Here is a 10,825-nt window from a genome sequence, read left to right as displayed (position 1 = left end):
TGTGGCTCCCTCCTGATGGACAGTTGGTCTTTTGTCACATCGTCTGGAGGTGGGTGACAGGCTAATGCAAGTAGAACAAATTCCTGGCCTGGCACCTTTCTTTAACTTTGTGGGTAGTTGACAACTATTGTGCTGAGTGTTAGGGCTTCAGCAGACACTGAGACAATGAGAGAAGTGCCACTCGAACACCCTGTTACACAAGCGATGGACTGAGAGACACTGGAGGACAATTGCTGCTATGGACTCGGTGTCTGCATCCTCCCCAAGCTCATGTGTTGAACTTCTAATCTCCAATGTGACTATATTTGGAGACAGGGCTTTTATAGAGGTAGCTAAGATTAAATGAGGTCACAAGGGTAGGGCCCTGATCTGATAGAATTAGTGTCCTTGTAAGAAGAAATACAAGAGCTCTCTCTTGCTTTCTCTCTACCACGTGAGGACACAGAGAGGTCATCTGCAAGCCAGGAAGATGGGCTTCGCCAGAACTAAACTGGCCGGCACCTTGATCTTAGACTTCCCAACCTCTGGAATTGGGAGAAAATAAATTTCTTTTGTTAAAGCCACTTGGTCTATGGTATTTCCTTAGTCAGCCTGAGCTGACTAAGACAGCTATTCTGCCCCTTCCTGAGAGTGCTGCCTTTTTATATCTGGGCACCTTCCATGCCTTTGGCCTTTCCCAGCAGACCAAGGTGTGATTGTTTACCCCACCGGATGGGCTCCAGTCTGCTGCATGTGGAACCAGCCTCCCCCAGGGACTGCGCTGTAGCAGAAGTGAAAATGGTGTTGAGTCATCTCACTCTTGAAAACCTCTTAAAGTGTACATAAAATATAAAATATGAGATAAAGAGGATGAAGATGGGCTGGGTGCATAAACACGTAACCAGGCTTACTCTCATCAACATGATTCAGACGGGGTTTTTTCTCTTTTGCTGAGGCTGTATGGTGGAATTTGGGAAAGCTAAGTGCACTTTTGATGCAGTGCCACTGAATCCAACTTGAAGAGTGATGCCTAGATCCGAACATGCTACCCCAGGGTGGTCTCTTGGGTGGAGGGGACAGGATTCTCAGCCCCTGGACGCAGAGGCTGTAGCTCTGGAAATGCTTCCTGTAGGTGCAGGGATGCTGGTGGCCTAGATCCATCCTGCCGTCTCATTCATTCTTTCATTTTCTCTGTTATCCTCAATGTATGTTTTGAAAATGCAGGCACAGAACCCATACTTACAGCCCTTTAATTGTCTTTTCTTCGGATTCTGCCCTTTGTTCCAACATTCACTGATGTATTAAAAAGTATGTATTGATCTCCAGTATCTCCTCCCATAATGCTTACCAATTATAGGGAAAACAGTCAACTTTACAGCGGAGAAACCCAACAGACATCACCTTAGCCGAGTGACCACTGTGGACATCCCGGTGACAAGGTGCAGGGACATCGTGTACCACCTGATGTGATGCACTGAGAGGGACACAGCATCACTCTGTGGTGTTCTTGCCCCAAAGGCCACGTTGAGAAAACACCAGACACACACCCAAAGAGAGGAACACTCTATGGCATAACCCATCTGTCCTCTTCAAAAGTGTCAATGTCATTAAGGACAAAGAAAGACTGAGGACCCCCCTCACAGACTGGAGGAGACTACGGAGACATGATGACAAAATGCAGTGGGCGATCCAGGACAAGAAAAAGGCCACTAGTGGGAAAATTGGTGAAATCCAAACGTCTATAGACTAGCCAGGAGTATTGTGCCAATGATAATATCACGATCATTTTTACTAGGGTTTATAAGATGTTAACATGAGAGAAAGCTGGGAAAGGATTTTTGCAACTTTTCTTCCAGTCTATCATTGCTTCAAACTAAAAGTTTGACAAACGTGTTTACTGAGTCCCTCTTCCGTGCTGTTCTCTGTGCTGGGGGAGAGCAGAGAACAAGACAGGGCGCCTGCCCTCAGGGTTTACAGTGTGGTCGGCAGAGTCCGGCCAGGCTCGTGCTCCTTGTTATGACAGAGCATGTAAGGGGGCCCCGGCCCGAGGGCCAGCGGAACCTGGAAGTAACAGTACTCGGAATCCCAAAGACTGGGCGGGAGTCATCCAAGTAGAGGAAGGGCACGCGGAAGGGGCCTTGGGGACTGTTCAGGGGGAGGGACAAACCCCATGAAGGCCCAGCCCTTTGGGCACTTAAGTCCTCGCCACATGGTGGGGGGCTGGGGGGGGGTGCGTGTGGCAGCTGTGAGCCCTGAGGGGAGCAGGAAGCAGCACCCAGCCCATGAAAGACCCCTGAGGCCTGCTGAGGAGCCGGGGACGGGAGGCCACTGGAGGGTTTGGAAGATTTCTGATGCGGTCCCGGCATGCTGGCTGCTGAGTGGCTCAGTCACTACAGCCTCTGGTCAATGGCTAGTCTCTTATTCTCGTCAGAGGGTCAGAGTGGCTACCGAGGTCATCAGGATGAGAGGACAGCGGCCTGGGTGGGCGTAGAAACCGGTGAAGGATTCAGTGTCTTTGGAATCCCACTTCTGTCCTAGCAGAGGAAAGGAATTAACGTGAGTGCCTTCCGGGAGCGGAGCTCCACGCGGGACACTGTCCTCTCGGCATTCGTTTATGTGCCCATCGAAACCAGATGCCAGAGGAGCAGGCAGCCTCGTTTTATTCGCACATAACTGAGGGTCTATAAACTTCGGTGGTTGATCCCCCATCACAGGCGAGTAAACGACAGGACTGAGACCCGAGCCCAGGTCCGTGTGGCTCCAGGGCTCGTCCTCTCTGACTGTGAAGCACATATAACCTGACACCACAGCCGCCAGCCTCGCGTCCTGGCCAGCTGTCATGCGTGAGGTTTACAACCCAGAGCAACTAGTCTCTGGCGGCTCCTGTTCAGGTCAGGCAGACTAAGCACACGCAGAGCAGGAAGCCACGATTCCCTGGGGACTGCTGCGCTGGCCCGGCCAGGCACTGGGCACACACAGTCCCTCGAGGGGAGTCCTCGGTGAGCCCGCGAGGTGGCCCCGTCAGAGCCCTGCCTGAGCCTTCGCGGCACCCCGGCTCCCAGAGGCCCTCGGCACCCCAGGCTTCCCGATGAGTTGCGCTCTGCAAGTCTGCTCTGTTCCTTTCATGCAGCGTTCCGGGCAGGGGTTTACTGAATGATTTTAAACTATTTCTCATCCAGGTTTGTGGCACAGTTATTCTCTCACACGCTCAGCTGTGCTTCACATTCAACTCAAATCCAGGTTCAAAGTATTTCATAAGATGGTCTTAGATTATAAACCAAAGAGACCAGAAAGGCAGGAACATTCGGAACAAATTAGTCCTCAATTTATACAATTTCAAGGCTCAGGCCGCAAATGCAATTTCACGGTGCCTTTCCTCTCTGCTCGGGGTCACCGTGAGATCTTCTTGGTTTTCCTAAGGGAGGTTCTGGATGTTTACCCTGAAGCCCTCTCTCTTTGAGTTCTTATGTCTTAGAAACCTCTTTCCCTCTGACTATTTAATCTTCCTTCCAGGCCACACCATTTTCCCCACCTTTTCGTTGCCGACACCTCCGTAGGTCTGTAGCTGTCTCTTCATAAAGGTGCCCCATGTGGCTCCCTCCTCTCCACCTTTCAGTGACTCTCAGAAAGAAACGCACTTGTCATGGAGCAACCGAAGTCCAAGTTCAGGGAAACCATGTAGCTCCCAGAGCACACAGTAGATACAGTTGCCAGTAATCTGGGTTCTATCAACCACAGCAATAAATTATCACCAATTTAGTCTTCCTGAGATGATGGGACCCTGTCCTCCTTCAGGTCCAACTGCAAACAAAAAGTATTAATGATAATAAAGCCTCTGCTTGAGTTCTTTTGGGACTAGGCCACCTATAAAGAGAACACCCCAGAGAACATTTTAATCCCCATAATTGAAGTATTTATCATTTAGAAATACAGCCATTTTTATGTTGCCTGGTACCTCGGGCTATTTGAGCAAGACCTCAATGCCGGGGTGATTATTACGAGTTCTTAGGCCAGTCACCTGGATGAATAGCAAAATAAGATTTTATACAGTCTGGGCAGGTCCTAGGCAAGAGGAGAAATTTGGTTTAACCCAAAGGAATAAATTTTGAATGGTGGAAACATCAGGTACCATATTAGCATCAGCTAAAAAATTCAGTGTGGGAGGCTCCTGACTTCCAAGAATTGCTGTTTCTTCTCCATGCGATACCGACCTTCAGAATTTTCTACCATATCCATGTAGTTTGGTACAGGTGTGGATATCTCAAGTAATTTTTGATATTTAGGAGTGAATGAAATACAGTTTTCTCAAACTTCCTTTGCTCCTTTGTTTATTCATTCATATAATCAGCAAGCATTTGTTTACCTGGGTACCAGAGATTCAGATATAAGTAAGATAAGATCACCAGCTTTAAGGAATTTATACTCTTATCACAGAGAAACACATTTTTGCAATAAGCAAATGGAGCACAATCATTAAGTGCTATTGTTGTTACGTAAAAGGCGCCATGGGAACAGAGACAGGCACATGTTCTGCTTGAGGGATCACGGAGGGGTTATGTTTGAAGCAGCAGTTTGACGCCTTCCCCAAGAGGTGAGGTGAGAGAGGCTGCGTGGGAGGAGGGTGTTTCCAGCAGAGGTAGGGTGACCAACCATCCTGGTTTGCCTGGTCCTGAGGGTTTCCAGGGGTCCAAGACTGTCACTGCTAAAACCAAAACAGTCCCAAGCAAACAGGATGGGCAGCATCACCCTGGCGAGGGGGAAATACATGCCATGCATGAGAGTGGTCTGGCCCTCACCATTTCAGCAGTAACGGTCTGTTCTTTATGGTCAGTACCCCCTTTCTTGTTAGGTACCTTTTCTTCTGGCCTAGCAAGAATTTTGCTTATTATAAGCTATTTATAGTGTGAGCTTCAAGATCTGCCTTCTATAACAAATCACACCTCATTTGCTCTTCCAAACAAATGCAATGCGTTGGTGAGTCCTCGAGCAGAAATAAAGAGTTGAGATCTGTTATTACCTCTCGCTCTTGGTGCCCTTTCTCTCTTGCTTGCGCCTCTCTCTTCCTTCTTCTGATGTCCTCCTCCTTCCTGGCCGCGGTCTCTTTCTTCAGCACAAAGTACCTGCAAACTCGTGCTGAGGAAGCAGCAGAGGCGCCATGCTGATCCGGAGACTCTGTTCCTCGGTTCCGGAAGCAGAGACGCAGGAACTGGCCAACCAGGCATCACACAGATGCATCTAGAATCTCGAGAGGGACATGTCTAGCAGTATGATAATACTGACAATATTTTCATTTCTTCAGAAGCACCCCAAGAGCTCCGCCTACATGGCCAGCCTGTGCAGTGAGGAGGTGCGACTGCGTCCAGCCGGGCAGTGTATTTTCAAAGCCATCAGGACACAAGAATTCTATTTGGTTACAGTGTTTGGCTCCTTTGCAGAGTCTCCACCCCTTCCTCTTAGTGAACCCCCATGTTGGTGAAAATACATCTCTACCTTCCCTCCTTTAAAAACTAAATATGAGACTGGAAAGACTAGAAATAGAAGCTCTCCCAGTCCCAACCTCCCATTTTCACATTTACAAAATCATGTCTACGTATTTACCGATCTCTGTACCTATCAAACAGCCACAGGAACAGGAGAGCTTTGGGCAGACGAGGAGCCCAGTGCAGAGAGGCTTAAAAGTTGCACGCCAAACGGTACCCACTGTAGGGTGGCGGAGCTGGGATTTGGCCATGGGACCTCTGACATGAATCACTGAACAGACAGTGTCTCGCAGACACCTGCCCTGTGGTCGGCAGCAGTAATGACCACCTCCTGCAGGAGAGAGTGGGGACGGGCCAGCCGGCAGCCTGCAGGTCCTTGGAAGCAGCGGCTGGGGTGTCCGGGCCATCAAGGTGCCCTCAGGACCGTGCCTGGCATGTAGTAGGAGCTCACTGACATATTTGTTGACTTCCTGATTGCTGAGTGTGTGATGAGAAAGAATCAAACCAAAGACCAAGGACTCTAACTCTCCAGCAAGCAAAACCGTGATCTGGGAGGGTGTTGGCAAGGGTGCACTTTCTCCCCAGCACCTTTCATAACTATCTCCCCAGGATCCCGGTGCCCTCTTGACCTCCCTTGGCCCCCAAGGGCCCAAAGCCATGGTGCCCTTCCAAAGCTTCTGCTTTGCAGGAAACAGCTGCTGTTCCCACTTTCCTACTCCTTACGTTCACTCAGTAAGACTTGGGGGAGAGAGTGCAAGTAGCTGAAAGTGAGGGCCTCCAGCACTGCACGTGCCCAGTTCCACTCCTGGCTCTGTCACTTACTAGCCATGTGACTTGGACAAACCATTTACTATCTCGGTGCCTGTTCCTTTATCTGTGAAACAATGATAGCATGGACTACCTCAAATGATTGCTGTGCAGTTTGGCTGGGGTGAGACTGGGGACACAGGGGTCCTCTGCTCATGTTAGTCACTTAGGGACTCAGGCTGACCAAGCAGCACCCCCTCGAAGGCTGCCAGTTGGCCGAGCCAAGAGGAAAGGAGGGCTCTGAAGGGCGTCTCAGAAGCTCTTTAAGTGGGTAGCAGGTTTGCTTATGTCTGATCGGCTGGAGTTGGTCACCTGGTGTCACCCACCCAGGAAGGGTGTGGGCAGTATAGTTCTGCACGGTTGCCAGGAGGGCAGGAAGCCGGGGACATCTGGCAGTGGGTAGAGTGTGTAAAGTCCCTAGCACAGTGACTGGCATGCTCTTTGTGCTTATGCCACCCTAGCTGCATTTTAGTTAATATTTGCCATCTATACAATGTACATGCATTGTTTTAGTATATTCAAAAGTGTTAATTGCTGATGATTAATTGATGTGTAATATCTTCCCTTTCAGAAATGCCTACAGCTTAGTAGAAAATTCTTGGATACATCCTATTAAAACTCAACGAATAAATCGCAGCCAGTGACTCAGGGAGCGGAAAGATTTGGAAGGTTTGATGAAGAAGGTAGGATCTGACGTGGATCTGGACGCTGGGGTAGCATCTCAGTAACAAGCAGTCAGGGAGGACTTTCAACACGTGGTACAGAGCGCCTGAGTGCTTTGGGCATGCGAATTTATTTATTTTCTGATTTGTTTATTTAGTCATTTACTCATTCATCAAATGTTTACCGAATATGTTGATATGTGCCAGGCACTGGGGATATTATCATGGAAGAAAGCAAAGACATTTGCCTTTATGGAGCTTGCATTTTAGGAGAAGACACTAAACCAAAAAAATGAATAAATATACAAGTAATAGTATGGGTGGTGATAACTGTTACCAGTGAATAAGGCAGAGTAAGGGGTAGACGTGCTGGGCTGCAGGGGGGGAGGGTGTTGCTATTTTATTTGGGGTGGTCAGAAATGCAATTGAAGGAATAGGCTCTGTGCAAATCTAAAAGAGGAACATTCCAGACAGAGGGACCAGGAAGGGCCATGGCTCCCAGGGTAGAGCCTTCTGGGCCTATGTGAAGAGTGGAATGGTGGAAAGAACAGGAACTGGGGTCTGGGCTACGAGGGTTTTAGTCCTGGCTTTGCTGCTGATTGGCTGCAATGCTTGGAGCCAGCGGTGTAGCAAAGTGGTTACGGGGATCAGCTGGGAGCTGGGCTGCCTAGTTTGAATTCCAGCTCTGACCTTTACTAACTGGGTGCGTCTGAGCTTCATTTTCTCCATCTTTAAATGGGGGGTGGGGGAAGCTCGTACTTTGTGCCACCTTTGGGAGGATGAATGAGTTAATCTACATGGAGCGTTGAAACTTGCTGTGAGCCCCCCTTGATGTTAGCTATTTCTGTTAGGGCAAGTTGCTTCCCCTATCTGGGATTTAGTACCATCATCCACCGACTGTGAGCTTTGGAGAGAGAGCTCTTTAGGCTCTCTCAACTCAGAGATTCTTCAGGAAATCTGAGGCTAATTTGCACGTGATTCCCAGGACATTCGCATATTATTTGTTCTCAGGAACTGCTGTGTTTTTTGGGGGGGGGGTCTGCCCCATCACGGTCCTCTTGTTGACTTAGCTTCTGCGCAGTGAAGTCAGGAATGGGGTCCTTCATTTGTCTTTGCTGGACTCCCACTTCCCTCTGCCTCACCAGTGGGCTTTATTCCTGGGACTCTGCACGCCACTTGAGCACACTTTGTTGATTAAAAACATTCTCTCCACAAACTTCAACACGCTGACAAGGGGTCTCTGCAGCACAAACTTTAAAACATGAAACTGCCAGCTGCTTTCTGTTTGGAGGTCAAGCATCTGGGAAAGATGCCATTTTAACTACGGGTACACTGAGTCATAGCCACACTTGGATGGCCCTCCCTGCAACATTGTCACAGGTGCTGACAAAGCCTCTTACTGCTGTAGGCACGGAGCCCTGGTCACTAACCTTGTCAAGTAGTGCATGTGACAACCCTCCTATCCTGTGGTCTACATGTTTGTGTCCCCCCACAATTCATATGTTGGAACCAAACCCCCAGTGTGATGGCATTAGGAAGTGGGGCCTTTGGGAGGTGATTAGGTCGTGGCTGGAGCCCTCATGGGTAGGATTAGTGCCCTTATAAAAGAGGCCCGAGGAAGTTTGTTCCTTCTGCCATGTGAGGTCACAGTGAGAAGACAGCTGTCTGATGGGAAATGGCCCTCACCAGACACTGGGCCTGCTGGCATGTTGGTCTTGGACTTTCAGCCTCCGAACTGTGAGAAACGAACGCCCATCGTTTATCAGCCCTCAGGTCTCCGGTATTGTTATAGCAGCTCAAACGGATGCAGAGGGTCCTCTCTCTTCAGAACTCAGGGCATCCTGGGAGTTCCATCACTACCATCTGCTGCTCACGTGGGTGGGGGTTTAAGAACGAACACAAGGAACAGCCACCCCTGTCCGTCCTGTCTGTGAACAATGGCATTCTGCGTGTGACACGGACCCCTATCTTTAGACCCTGCAGATCACATGGTGCAGCGTCTCACAGAATGGGTGAATGAGCCGGGTCCGGGGGATGCTGGATTTCTTTTCCCAGATGGGCGGTAAACTCTGTCAGGCCCCCGAGAGCGCGCGGTCAGGTGAGGTGGCCCAGACGGGGTGCCCGTGCCGCCACTCACTAATCAGGTGGCCTCGGGCAAGGCACCTCAGCTCTCAGGGTCTCCTGTTTCTCGTCCACAAAATGTGGGCCTGCACCTTTGTTTCGATGAATAGATGACAATATATGCCTTTATAAACTGGTGACTACTTATCCCACATAAAGACTGTATACATTTATCTTGCCAAATAAATATATGGTTGCTCTTCAGTTTTAGATCTTAACAAGTCAATATCATAAGAAGTCAGGGAAGAAAGAGGATAAACAGTGCCTGGTGATGGCGCCGAGTCTAGGGAAACCTGGCCAAGGATGGGCCTGGCTGCAACGCCCCTTCCAGGGCTCCTCACCCCTGGGGATTACTCATCTGTACCCACAGGAGCACGGATTTATGTACCTGTAAATGAATACGTGTGTCAGGGACACCATTGCTCATCGTATTCTGGTATTCTGCAAAGCGTGCGGCCCACAAGCCCTGCAGACGGACATCCCACAGCCGGCGAGCCCCGCGTGTTTGGCGGCTGCGTGCTTGTCCTCTCGGTCCTCGTCCTCTCCGTCCTCGTCCTCACCGCCGCTCCCTCGCCTCGGCCAGTCTGCCTCGCGCCCGCACTGTGCCCAGACTCCCTGCCCATCTCCTTCCCCAGGCTGTCCCCTAACAGCTCCTGAGACTGAGGCCATCACCAGGAAGCCTTCCCGGCCCCAGGCTAGGCGAAGTCCTTCTCCTGGGCGCCCCTGTGGCTCTGCCCTCCGCTTCGCTCCGATCACAACAAGGACTGCACCCAGGGCGGGGGCTGTGCCTTCGTATTCCGGAATCCCAAGCCCCCCCCCCGCCCCCCGCCACGCAGAGTTTGTTGTTAACTTATGTCGCCCACGTGGAAGGCGGAGGAAGCCGAGGGCAGAAGGAACGGACGGGTCTCTCGGTTTCCTGGCCAAGTGGCTGTGCGGCCGGAACCGGAGCCTAAGAACTCTGGTTCCGCACCCAGAGCCTTTCCGCCGAGTGGGGTGACTCTTTTCTCTCCCGGAGCGTGGCTGCGCTTCCCAGGGCGAGTGGCGAGGTGTGGCTGGGACAGGGCAGCATCTTTTCCGGGCATGACCCTCCTCACTTGGTACGCTGCGTCCCCAGCCCCGCGCGCACCGCCGCGCCCTTCTCGATGGCTAAAGCAACAGCGCCACCTGCCGGCCACACGGCCGCCGGCGGGGGGGGGGGGGGTGGCCTGACCTGGGAGATCTCGGGCACCCTCTTGTGGAACTTCAGAAGATGAGCCGTAGCTGACCATGATGCCCCTGGGCACTTGCACCTCTGAGGTTTGGGTGACTCTGTGCGCCTGTGCAGGGAAACCAAGCCTAGAAAGCAAGAGTTTATAAGAATTTAGGTGCAGGGGATCAGAAGCATATGAAGTCATAAATTCCTAAGACATGTCATACTCCCTGGTGACAAAATGTTCAGAAAGGCAGCAAATACAGCAGTGAAAATGGTGATAAGTGGTGAGGGAAGAATGCGGAGAATTATGGAAAGGAAGTGGGGAGGAGAAAGGAGTGGAGGGACAGGAAAGGGGATGTTATTCTGACCCACACGGCCCCCCTCCAGGGCTGAATCACTAACAGGGCAGTTTAAGAAGAACAGGCTGGAGCATAGAACAGCCTTTCCCCAGAAAGAGTTCCACAGCATTTCCATGTCCCCTTGCTTGAACCATTCAGGAACATACTCTGCCCCTGAATCTTCACTCTGCTCTGTCGTATTATTGGCAATCATTAGATGTCCCTGGCTGGGGCTCAGCCTCGGCT

Source organism: Eulemur rufifrons, chromosome 6 (assembly GCF_041146395.1).
Source record: "Eulemur rufifrons isolate Redbay chromosome 6, OSU_ERuf_1, whole genome shotgun sequence".
Lineage (NCBI taxonomy): Eukaryota > Metazoa > Chordata > Mammalia > Primates > Lemuridae > Eulemur > Eulemur rufifrons.
The sequence above is the reverse complement of the archived record's forward strand: the minus strand, read 5'-3'. Positions refer to the sequence as shown.